Source organism: Cricetulus griseus, assembly GCF_003668045.3.
Source record: "Cricetulus griseus strain 17A/GY chromosome 1 unlocalized genomic scaffold, alternate assembly CriGri-PICRH-1.0 chr1_1, whole genome shotgun sequence".
NCBI classification, from domain to species: domain Eukaryota; kingdom Metazoa; phylum Chordata; class Mammalia; order Rodentia; family Cricetidae; genus Cricetulus; species Cricetulus griseus.
In genome coordinates, this window is record NW_023276807.1 from 103,569,074 (window position 1) to 103,582,273 (window position 13,200).

A 13,200-nucleotide genomic window follows, 5' to 3' on the forward strand; every position below is an offset into this window, starting at 1 on the left:
GGGATTATATGTGTGCACCACAACACCTGGCTGGTCGTTTCCTATTCTTCTAGACTGAGTAACTTAAAATAATCATTCTATTTCCCCCTTCTCCTAATTAGAAAGTCTCTTACCTAATTCTAGAGTTAATGTTCTTTTCTTCTTCCTAGAGGTTACAAAAGTAAATTAATAATCCCTGAGAACAGTAACCAAATTGGCTGGAATACTGACCCTCATAGTTGTTTTTTTAATGTACATTTAATTATTGTATATACATACACACTGGTAGTAGCCAATTTCAACTTTACTGGATCCCCTAGTAGACATGACATCTTTGGTGACCAGTACCTAAGGGAACTTAATGGAACAGAACTTCCTAAGTGGACCACTAGGAATTATGTTTACTGGGGAGAGAGCCTCATAAATTGTTTTTTGGTCCAGAGTGTACTAGTTCCTGGAGAAAAGTATGTTGTGTCTCCATGTCAATGCCTCATCTGAGTCTTGATACAGTTATTCTTTTTCTTCTTTTTGAGGGGTGGGGTGGTTTGAGACAGGGTTTCTCTGTGTAGCCCTTGCTGTTGTGGAACTCTGTAGTCCAGGCTGGTTTCAAACTCAGAAACCTGCTGCCTCTGCATCCCGAGTGCTGGGATTACAGGTGTCACCACCACTCCCTGGCTTGATGCAGCTATTCTATTTCATCAATAGAATGATTCTGGATGGTGCAGTTTGTGGCATGAACAAAGTGTGTCAATCTATTGCCACAACTCATTTGCATAAAATCTTTGATACTAGATAGGTATGTCCTGATTCCATTTCAGAAAATCAGACATTGTGTAAATTCTTTCAAAGATTTATTATGATTTTAAAGTTTTGTTTTGTTTTGACATGAGGTCTCGCTGTGTTGCTTTGGCTGGCCTGGAATTCACTATGTAGACCAGGCTGACCTTAAACTTAGAGAGATCTAGCCTGCCTCTGCTTCCTGAGTTCTGGGATTGAAGGCCTGTGCCACCACATCCAGTAGGAATTATTTTTAAAGTATGGGTATATAAATATGTCTGTCTTCATGTGAGTTTCTGCACATTCGAGTGCAGGTGCCATGGAGTCCAGAGGAGTGTGTGGGATCTCCTGCCGCTGGACTCACAGGCAGCTCTAAACTGTCTGACATGGGTGCTTGGACTCAAATTCTGGTCCTCTGCAAGAGCATTATGTTCTCCTAGCTGCCGAGGCATCTCTTTAGCCCCTATTTTATACGTTTTTTGAATCATAGTTCTTGCTTAATTACTGAAGGAAGAAAAGGATTACCACCAAATATGTGGTAATCCTTGTCAGCTCAGCGTTGCCTTCTAGGACAGAAGGACTCCAGTGTAATCATCTTGTCCCCAAGGGTTTGTTGGTTTGCCAAGGGGTTCAGATATACCTTTTGATGATTACCTGTTGGAAATCTGGCAGTATCAACAGCTGGGTCAGCCTCTGTTAAAAGGAGTGCCTAGGGCAATGGAGAGATGGCTCAGCAGTTAGGAGCTCTTTTTCCAGCACTCATGTTGGCTGGCTCATAACTGCCCCAACTCCAGCTCCATTCGATCTGACAGTTTCTTCTGTTGCTTCCACTGGCATCAGTACAGGTGTGGCACACAAATGGATACAAACACATACATATAAATGAAAATACTAAAAACGTAAATCTTGGGGATGGTGAGATGGCTCAGAGATTACAAGCACTTGTTGCACTTGCAGGGGACCCAGTCTGGTTCTCAAATCCACACGGTGGCTCACAACTACATGTAACTCCAGTTTCAGAGGATCTGATGCCTTTTGGTCTCTAAGGGCACTAGCCATATCCGTGGTGCACATATACACATGTAGAAAAAGCAATCTCATACAATAAATAATTTTTTCCCCCCGAGACACAGTTTCTCTGTGTAGCTTTGGAGCCTATCCTGGCACTTACTCTGTAGACCAGGCTGGCCTCAAACTCACAGAGATCCACCTGCCTCTGCCTCCCATGTGCTGGGATTAAAGGCGTGCGCCACCAATGCCCAGATAAACTGTTTTTTTTTTGTTGTTGTTGTTGTTTTTTTTAATGGAGCACCTAATGTTGGTTTGTGCCATCTTCACCCTGCTTCTATGGCTGCTTTTACTCCTGAGACCGTTGTGTGATTGCCACAGCTGTGAAGGGTTGTTGGAGGGTTGTTCATGCCTGTTGCTTGTTTAGAGCCTTGGTGTGGATGCTGTCTAGTCAATGTGTAATACACAGATCTTCACCCAGTTTGGTACTTGGAAGGCAAAGGCAGGTAGATTTCTGTGAGTTTGAGGCCAGCGTGTTCTATATAGTGAGTTCCCAAGGACAGCCAGGGCTATATAGTGAGACCCTGTCTCAAAACAAACAAAAATAAAAAAAAAACAAAAAAAATCTTCATTCTTTGTGACAGTTCCCATAAATCCATCCACAAGCCTCAGATCAATCCATCCTCTCTCTTCTAGATAACCACTTTCAGGCTCCTGACCAATTAGTTAAGCTATTTACTACTGTCCCTGCGTCCAAGCCACATTCTCTTCATACTGTGGCAATGGCCAAGTTTACTACCTGAAACTTGTTTACTGGGCTATCTCCTCATTGTTTTTCAGTGGAACTCCTGAATGGGGACATGGCGGTTCTAGACGCATTTCAGCTTACACCAACATGCCAAGACAAGCTCCTTTCCTTCCTCTGTCATTGTGACATGCAGAATCCTTACTAGTACACACTTATATGGAATAGGAGACATTGGAATATAGTAGTGAGTGACATGGTGTCTGGATCAGGTACCTCTGGATCTGGTTGAACCCACTTCAGGGCTCAGTAGCTTTTAGAAGCTATTTAGGCTTTTTCTTTTGTGTGTATGTGTGTATGATTGTGATATCTGTGTGTAGAATGTGTGTGTGTATGTGTGCAAGTGTGGAAAGGCCAGATATCAGGTGTTTCTCTGTCACTCTCTGCCTTTATTCCCTTGAGGTAGGGTCTCTCACTGAACCTAGAGCTGGTCTGGCAGCCAGCAAGCTCTAGAAATCACCCTGTCTCTGCTCTCAATACCGGGGTTACAAGGGTATATGGTCATGTCCTGCTTTTAACACGAGTGCTGGGGATTCAAACTCAGATCTCATGCTTGAGCAACAAGCACCCTTAGCTACTGAGCCATCTCCCTAGACTCCAACTTCAGCTCTTTGGATTTCTGAGTTTGAATCTTCAAGTATTTCTGCCCTTCCAGCCCTCACCTCCTTTTTTCAGGACTCCAGTGGCACATATACGAGACCTATGAAGTTGTCCTATAGCTCCCCAGTGCGCTCATTCTTTCCCAGTTTCTTCTCCGTGTTCATTTCCCCTAGTTTCCTCAAGTTCAGAAATAATTGACTCCTAACCCCATCCAACGTTTTGACATCTCAGACATTGTGCACTTTCACCTTTACATGTCTGACTTATGTTTTATTTTTATATCTACATGTATCAGCATATTTCAACCATCCACCCCTCTCTCTTTCAGGAAGTCTTAACTGACATCTCTTATGGGTCAGATTTGTTTCTGGGTGCTGAGGGAATTGAAGTGATGGAAGAGAAGTCATGTCAACATCTAGGGGCAATGTTCCTAGAACAGAGCCTACTGACTGGAATCACAATCTCCCGACCCTTCTGGCGTCAAAAGTCAGAGCTCCTGCTGTGAGGAGAGGCCTGGATACCACACTGTTCTACCACTTGCCAGGCTCCAGGCTTGAACCTTCAATGATATGAGGGCGACAAGAAGCTGTGCCCCTTTGTTTCCGTTGGATCTTTTAGAAATATTAGGAGGGACAGGGCTGGTCTGGTCCCTTAGAAAAGTTTCCAGGCCACTGCCAGGTGGACTAGTTCTGCCAAGGCCTCGCCTAGCCCCATTCCCTGATTCTGAAGAGGCCTGGGTGTTTGTTAGTCCACTCTCATCCGGCGGGCCCTTCCTGTCAGTGGAGCCTTATCAGAGCCCACAGACATCGCAGTCCTGACTCCACCCTGATTGACAGCACAGTTCCCAAACAGTCTAAGGACCCTCTCGCCTGCAGCGCACCCAGACCAGGTCCATTTGCTATGGGAGTGCACGAAGGCCCGGTGTGACAGTCTCAGTGGGAGAACCAACGGTTGCGGTGAGCAGGTGCAGCAGGCCGCCAGCCTGTTGCCTGAGGCGGCCCAGGCAGCCACTAACCCTACAGTGACGCGGCCTTCAACCTGAGGAGAGAGAGACCAACCCTCTCTCCACCTCCCAGGACCCGGCCCTTCCCCGGCCCAACCCCTTGCTCAAAATTGACCAATAACAGAGAGTAATGCTGGACGGCGGCGGGGCGTTCAGACCAATGGAGCTTTTCGTTGTTTGACTGCAGCGCCGCAGGCCGCACCCAGCTGGGCGGCGGGGGCGAGCTGAAGGCTGTGGGCTGAGGGCGGGAGAGGCCGAGGGCTGCGGCAGGCGGCGGGTGTGCGCGGCGGCCAGGGGGCGGAGCCCAGCGCGAGCCGCAGGCGAGGCGCGGGCCGCACTCGGACCCGGGAAGCTGCGCGCTGCCCCCGATTCTCCGCGGAGGTGAGGCCCGCGAGCGCGGCGAGGTCTCCGGGCCCGCAGCAGGCGTAGGGCCGGGGCGGCGGTGCTGGGCGGGCAGGGCATGGCAGGGCATGGCAGGGCCCGGGGCCTCCGGGGCGCCCTGCCTGTACTGAGGAGGGCGCGGCGAGGTCGCTGCGGCGCGGGCGCCCGGGGTCTCTGCGCTTGCCGCCGAGTGCGGGGGTGAGGACACTGCAGCGTCGCTTCCCGGGATAGCCCCCCGGCGGACGTGGGCTTGCTTCTGTGGAAGTGGCAGCTCGTCTCTGAGCTGACTGGTGGGCCTCAGGGGTCCTCCCGGGTCAGCATTGTGTTAGTGGTGGCCCCATGCGCTGGACACTGCAGAGATTGTGTTTAGGGGCTTCTGGGTCCCGTTTGTCGGCTCTTTTTAAAAATGACACCTTCTGTCCTAAGAGAAAAAGCCAGCACTGTCCAAGGATGGTAGTAATGAGTTGGTTATGGAACTTCCTGGAGATGGGGCTTGCTTTTCCTCCCTGTTGTTTCGTTTAGACCTCTCCCTAAAACACTTTCTTTTCTCTTTCTTTCTTTCTTTCTTTTTTTGTAATTCAGTTCCTGGTTCAAAGTATTTGGTAGGTGATTTGTGTTTGTTTTATGCACCCCCATCTTGAAATAAATATTTCGGCTCACCTGAAACTGCTGTTGGTTTGACCATATCATTTTCGGCCTAAAATTGTTAATCCCCAAAGACCAAGAACAGAGCTAATAGCTGTATGCATTACCGCTCAGTTGTAATAACTGAGATTTTGTGTTTGTCAAAAGTGGACTGAAATCTTAATCGAAATAGGAACTAGAATGCTGACAGATCGGCTGAGTCCAGCCGGGAGAGCCAGGAGATTCAACAGGCTCCAGAAAGGGAAGGAAATTTCAGATCGGGGGTGAATTTTATAAGGGTGGGATTCTAAAAATTGCAGTCTTTAATGTATAAACTGCAGTCAGTGATGTATAAATCACACTTTTATTCTATGATTAAAGGGCCTGGAACTGAAATTTTCCGCCTCTGCCCGCCTAGTTCAAGGATTAAGGTGAGGATTTACGCCACACCCTGCTAGAAAGTTGTTTTTTGAGGAAGTGAATGGTTTTGACATTCAAAACGGCTTTTCGGGGTTTAGATGTGGTTTACAGCGATGCAGGTGGTGTGATTTGTTAGTTTACTAATGTGGTGTGTAGGTTAGTGAGATTCAGTAAATGAAATGAGTCTAAATCCTAAACCAGCCTCCAAAGTCTTCCCTTCTAAAGTTTGTTTTATACAAACTATTTAGATTTTCACTTAACACTTGATATTATCTGGTACTGTTATTTAATTTTGTTGATTTGCCACAAAAAACCCTGTTCCTTTCATGTTATCACATTGAGTCGGGAAATTAAATATGGAAATGCTTCAGAAGATGCTGTGCTGGCTAGGTTTTGATGTCAACTTGACACAGGCTAGACTTATTTGAGAAGAAGGAACCTAAATTGAGAAAAAGTCCCCACTAGACTGGCTGGTGGGCAAGCCTATAGTGCATTTTCTTGATTGATGATTGATGTGGGAGCTCACTGTGTGGGCGCTGCCACCGCTGGGCAGGGGCCCTGGGTGCTGTAGGAAAGCAGGCTGAACAAGCCTTTGGAGCAGCCCAGTAATAAGCAGTACCCCTCCATAACCTCTGCAGCAATCAGCTCCTGTCTCCAGGTTCCTGCCTTGAGTTCCTGCCCTGACTTCCCTGGATAATGGACTACAAGCTGTAAGATGAAATAAACCCTTTCTTCCCCACGTTGATTTTGTGTTTTATTATAGCAATAGAAACCCTAACTAAGACAGGTCCCCAGGTGTTTTTACTATAGGAGGCTTAGTTTGTATTGATTGTCCTTTTTTTATTTCCTCTCTCCCACATTGAACTCTTACATATACACACATTCACATTTGAGAGAGTATCATTAAACAAGTCGTTATTTACTCACTCAGCTTCTCAACAGTTAATAGCTGAATATCTACAAAATGTGTTATTCTACTTTTAATATACATTGTGTACTTCTAAACATCTGGAAAGAAATTAACTGTCTTTTTTTTTTTTTTTTTTTTTTTTTTTGAGACCAGGGCTCTTTAACAGGGCCCGGAACTCACTGTGTAGACTAGGCTGGTCTTGAACTCACAGAGATCCTCCTGTCTCTGTCTCATGTGTTCTGTTTTGCTGCTGCTTTTTATTATTTTATTTTTTGGTGACAGTCTAATGTAGCCCTAAGTGCCCTTGAATTTTCGAGAAGAGAAGGCTAGGCTTAAACTTCTTTAAACATTTAATTTAAAATTTTTATTTTACAAGTGTTCTGTCTGCATGCATGCATGTCTGTGGACCACTTGCCTGCCTGGTGGGAGTGGAAGCCAGAAAGGGTGTCAGATCCCCTGAAACTAGAGTTACAAGATTGAGAGCAGCATGTGGGTATTGGGATTTGAACTCAGATTTTCTTTAAAAGTAGTATTTGTATTCAAACCACTGAGCCATATCCAACCCCAGGAAATCAAAGTACTTAAGAGTTCTCGTTAGAAATTAACAAATGCTCTTAATTGCTGATCTGTTTCTCTCCAGCCCCAAACTTTAATCGATGGTCCTGTTTCCTGCCTGTACCCCTGGAAGTGCTGGGATTACAGTAGGGTGTGTGGGTGGGGGTGGGGACAGAACCCAGGACATTGTGAATGTTAGGCAAGTACTCTATCAACTGAGTTCATCCCTGTCTTGAAATTGTTTTCTAATAGCATCTAATTTCAGTATTGGGGCTTTGAAGTGCTGTTTAATGAAAAATAGGAGTTGTGCATCCCTAATTAAAAATCTAAAATCCAAATTGCTCTAAAGTCCAAGACAACATGGACTTTGGAGTTTTTAGGCTTATTTGTTTTATGAACATGCATGTTTGGTTGCATGTATGTCTGTGTAGCACGTATATGCCTGGTGCTGGAACATATCAGATGGTGTCCGATCTCCTGAAACTGGAGTTATAGGTGGTTGTGGTCCAACATGTGGGTGCTAGGAACTGAACCTCAGTATTCTATAAAAGAAAGAGTTGTCTTAACCACTGAACCATTTCTATATCCCTGAATTTTTGGAGTTTTATTGTGACTTTGATGTGTTGGGTTGTCATAAATGCAGGCCTGAACACATAGTTTACTAATCATCCCCAAAGCAAAAAGACCCTCTCAGTCTGTGATACACAAACTTTGTTTCATGCACAAAATTATTTAAAATATTTTGTAGGGCTGGATGGTAAACTCACTATAAGAGTACTGATGTAGCACATATGAAATCCTGGGTTTGATTTCTAGCACTGAAATGAAAAAATGTACACTATTGCATACAGGCTATGTTTGTAAGGTGTATTGTTTAGATTATTGTCCTGTTTCTGACATATAACTCATGGCAAAATTCCAATCTGAAATCAATTTTTTTTTAATCCCATACATCTTAGAACACTTAAACTGTGTTTAGAAACTGCAATTTGAACATTTGGGTTGTTCCTTGCTGTACCAGTTTAATCATTGAACTAAAACTCACTAAGGCCAAAAAACAAGCCAACAGGGCTGGAATTGTACCTTAGCTGCTAGAATGCTTGCCTAGCATGCATAAAAACATTATAATTAAAAAAAGAAAAAGAAAAAAGGCCGGGTGTTGGTGTTGCATGCCTTTAATCCCAGCACTTGGGAGGCAGAGGCAGGCGGATCTCTGTGAGTTCAAAGCCAGCCTGGTCTCCAGAGCGAGTGCCAGGATAGGCTCCAAAGCTACAGAGAAACCCTGTCTCGAAAAACCAAAAAAAAAAAAAAAAAAAAAGAGAGACACAAATAGAATAAAAAACAAAAATGTAACAATAATAACTGAGTCTTATTTAACATACACGTAAATATTCCAATGCTTTTTTAGTTTGGTCAGAAACATGTTTTTTAAAATAGGAATTTAGCATGATTTAAACTGCAATAGAACTGTTTATATATTATGTGCACTTGTGTTTTGTCTGTATGTATGTCTGTGTGAGAGTGTCAGATCTTGGAGCTACAGACAGTTGTTAGCTGCCATACGGGTGCTGGGAATTGAATCCAGGTCCTCTGGAAGAGCAGTCAGTGTTCTTAACCACTGAGCCAATCTCTCCAGCTCTCCAGCACTGTTTTATAGTTAATGTTTGTTCTGACTTTTCACAGTTAGGAAATGTGGAAAGAGTAAAAGGAAACAGGTTTAGCTCGGTTTGCCTTTGATCTTTTTTTTTTTCAGAAATACAGTTTAAAACAGTTGGTATGAGTGACCTGGGATGTATTGATAACTTATTCCTCTCTGGTCTGAAGGAAAAAACAAAACAAAACACAACATCAACATTGTCACTGAACTTGTTCTTTAAAAGTGTTGGACATGTTCAGATCTAGCTTCATATGAATATGTGTTCCTTAGGGATCGGGAAATCTATATCTTGAACATAGGATTGGAGTCTGTAGGCCAGTCATTTTGTGTTTTTAAAAATGACGCTGGGGCTGGAGAGGTGTCTCAGTGGTTAAGAAAAGCACTTACTGGTCTTTTAGAGGACCTAGCATCATTCCCATCACCCATATGGTGGCTCAAAACCATCTAACTCCTGTTCCAGAGGATCCAGAGCCCTCTTTGAACACCCACAGGCACCAGGCATACATGTAACACACATACATACATCAAGCAAAACATTCACATAAATAAATCTAAAAAAAAAATAAAGTACTAAAAGGGGGTTCTAGGAGCTGGAGAGATGATGATTCAGCAGTGAAGAGCACGTGTTGCTTTTATAGAGGACCCAGGTTGGATTCCAAGCATCTGCATTGGGTGTCTGAATTTTTAATGCCATGGTAAAACACCATGACCATAAGCAACATGGAGAGGAAAGGGATGCTTACACCTCCACTTCACAGTCCATCAAAAGAAGTCAGGGCAGGAACTCAGAAGTAAGGACTGATGCAAAGTGATCCACATCAATCATATCCATCAAGAAAATGCATCTCGGGCTAGTCTGGTGGGAACATTTTCTCAATTGAGGTTCCTTCTTCCCAAATGACTCTATCCTCTGTCAAATTGGCATAAAACTAGCCATGACAATGAGTGAATCCTATTAAATCCAGTCCCAGAAGTTATAACACAGGTTTTGGTTTTGGTTTTGTCTCATTAGGCATTTGCACACATCACACACACACACACACACACACACACACACACACACACACATGAGTAATCTTAGGTCAGATCTGGTGGCACATGTATTTTAGCACTTAGGAGGCAGAGACAAACAGATCTCTCTCTCTCTCTCTCTCTCTCTCTCTCTCTCTCTCTCTCTCTCTGGGTCTTTCAAGACAGGGTTTCTCTGTGGCTTTTCCTGAGCGATGGGATTAAAGGCATGCGCCACCAACGCCCGTCAGTCATGGTGTTTTATCACAGCAATAGAAAAGTAACTAATATAAGCCCAGGTGTGGTAGTGTACTCCTTTAATCCCAGCACTTAGAGGCAGAGGCAGGTGGATTGCTGTGAGTTCGAGGCCAGCCTGGTCTACAGAGCAAGTTCCAGGACAGCCAGGGCTACACAGAGAAAGCCTGCCTCAAAAAACAAAACAACCACCCCCCCCCCAAAAAAAAAAAGAAAAGTAACGCTTAGGTAAACTGGGATCATAACACCGGTGGTCTGACTCCAGGGCCTAAACACTAGACATGAATCCAACACATTTTAAAATCAGTATTGGTATGGTAATAAAAATTTAAAAATTTTTAAATGACTTTTTAAAACAAATTTTTTCATACACTGTATTTTGATCATGTTCTTTCCCCTCCCCCAACAGAACGGAATTTTGACAGAATCCCAAGCCAGATTCTTTTCTGTACAATGACAAAAATCCAGCAATTTTGGAAACATAAACAAGCTAGGGTGCAGTAGAGTTCACTTAAATTTGTCCACTTACAGATGGGTGGCTTCTCTCTAGTTGCCTCACCCATTGTTGTTTTCAAAACCACACCCTTTGAATGCTGTTCATTTAGAGGTTGAGTTGAAGTGAGAATCTTATGAAATCTTGGTGCTACATGTGTTGATTCGAACAGAATACAGTAGTTTATTTACCATAAAATACAGAAAAGGAGAAATAGCATGAGTATACAATAGAAAGTTGTTTCTAAGGGCTGGGCATGTAGCTCAGCTTACCTAGTATGTAGAAAGCCTTGTGTTCAGTCCCCAGTACTGTCTCCCTACAAACAACAGCAGCAAAAACAACTTACAATATTTTGAAGAGAGTTTCATATAGCCTAGGCTGACCTCAGATTTTCAGTATAGCAATAGATGAACTTGAACTTTTCTGATCTTCCTGCCTTCACCTTCAGAGTGCTGGGATTACAGTTGTGTGCTACCGAAGCTGGTTTTAAGAATGGCTTTTGGTGATGAGAACTGAACCCTAACCCCTAAATGAAATATTTATCATGCTGCTTTTACATTATTATCAGTGCTAGAATAAAGAAAACATTTACCACTTACAGGTTATGCACTATATATACACCAGATACTGCTATTTTATACTTACTGTTTATTATTATTACTCTTCTTGTTATTACTTTTTCATTTTAAAGAAGAGATTTTGGCTAACAGTTCTGATTCAGGCTTGAGAAATCATACCTGGTGATGGTCTTTTTGCTGGCAAAGCCCCAAGACAGGGCAGAGCAGAGGCAATTTGAGGTGGGAGACACCCTAGAAATGTGTCTTGAGAGCAGTTGGTATCTGTGTTGGGTTTCTCAGCAGGAAGCCAGATATGCCTCCACAGCAGCTAACATACCAGGGAATAATCCATGGCTGCTAAAGAACAGGCCTGGGCTTTGTTTTTGACAAGTGCCCGGGAATGGTGTTGCTGTTGAAGGAGTGAAGAATGATTCAACAGTTCTGATCCAAGGTCAAGAGGCCACATCTGGTGGTGGGGTTCTTGTTGATACAGTCCCAAAACCGCCTGAGGAAAGAGAAGGAAGCCTCTGTGTGTGTCTGCCTACCTGCCTGTCTGTTTTTGAACATGATTTCAGTTTGTAGCTCAGGCTGTCCTTGAACTCCTAATCCTCTTGCTTACCTATGCTGGTATTGTGGGCATGAGCCACCATGTTCAGCTACAACTGCTATTTCTAAAATCCCCAATAATCCTGGAACACTGCCAAGTTTATTGCAAATTAAACTGGGCACAAAAGATGATAGACTTTCCAAGGTCTGACTGCTGAGGATGATGATTCAGTTAAGGGCACACTGCTGGTAGTACAAGGTCAAGATGTGCTTCATGCAGCCCTGCAGGGGAGAGAAGAAACTAATCACCTCTATAGGAAGGAGGGACCATTGGCATTTAACTGGTGTACACATTCATCAAAATAAATCTGTGGATTAAAGGAGAAGGTTTAAAATTAGAGACATTGGAGAAAAGGCTGATAAAATGTTTAATAATGTTTTAAACCTTTGACGGAGCCTATAAAGAAAAGGTAATCTTCTTTATTTCTTTGTTTTGATACCATGTTTCACTATGTAGTTCATATTGGCTTGAAACTCAGTAGGTTGCCCTGGCCAGCCTCAGTCTAACCATTCTTCTTTAGCTTCCTCAGTGATGGGATTACATGTGTGCAAAACCCTGCCTGGCAATTTCTTTCTTTTAAAAATATTTTTATTATTAATTATTTATGTGGGGGAGTGTATGCTTGTGGGGGGTCAGAGGACATTTTTGGGAGTTGGATATCTTCTGTTTTTATGTGGGCTCTGGGGGTCAAACTCAGGTCACCAGGCTTTCATGACAAGTGCTTTGCCTGTTGAACTATTTTGCTGGTCTAGTAACTTACTTTTTAAAAGATCATTATGGGAAAAACATACAAAAGTTGGGTCTGATGGTGTAGGCGTCATCTCAGCTAGTCTGGAAGCTGAGGCAGGAGAATCAAAAATTCAAAACCTGGCCGTGGGCAAGTTGGTGAGACCCTGTTTCAGAAAAAGTGCAAAAAGAATTGTAGATAATGATGAGTAAGGCCCCGGGTTTAATCTCCAGTCAAGGAAAAGAATAGTTTGCTGATGTGAATAAGTAAAATGTTAAACTATTTGCTTATTGAAAAAGTGAAATTATAGATGATATTCTGGGGTAGTGGCTGTATTTAGTGATCCTACCCCCACCCTACCCCAAGACAGGGTTTCTCTATGTAGCCTTAGCTGTCCTGGAACTTTCTCTGTATACCAGGCTGGCCTGGAACTCAGAGATGAACCTCCCTCCCAAGTGCTGGGATTAAAGGTGTGCACCTCCATACCCAGTCGTCATCCCCCCCACCCCCCCGCCAGGGTTTCTCTGTGTAGCTTTGGAGTCTGTCCTAGAACTTGCTTTGTAGACCAGGTTGGCCTCGAATTCACAGAGATCTGCCTGCCTCTGCCTCCTGAGCTCTGGGATTAAAGATGTGCGCCACCAACGCCCGGTTTAAAGACAGAACTTTGGCTAGCCTGGTACTTGCAGACTGGTCTAGAATTTACAGAGATCCACCTGGATTGGTTATAAATGTACACTGCTCCTGGCTTTTACCTGGGTGCTATGCACCCAGATTCAGGACCTCATGCTTGAATGACATGCAAGTTACTGACTAAACTGTCTCACCAGCCTTCTG

At 43.8% G+C, this 13,200-nt stretch overlaps 1 protein-coding gene across 10 annotated transcripts in view; it reads left to right on the forward strand.

Moving 5' to 3' along the window:
- The first annotated feature begins 4,400 nt into the window (after positions 1 to 4,400).
- Add1 (adducin 1) overlaps positions 4,401 to 13,200 on the forward strand; it is a 59,408-nt gene continuing 50,608 nt past the window's right edge. For 9 of the 10 annotated variants that reach the window (XM_027387156.2, XM_027387159.2, XM_027387158.2 and 6 more), the window contains exon 1: positions 4,401 to 4,553. The gene's annotated coding sequence lies outside the window, so the exon portion shown is untranslated. The remainder of the gene's footprint in view (positions 4,554 to 13,200) is intronic. The other variant, XM_027387157.2, reaches the window with a different exon arrangement.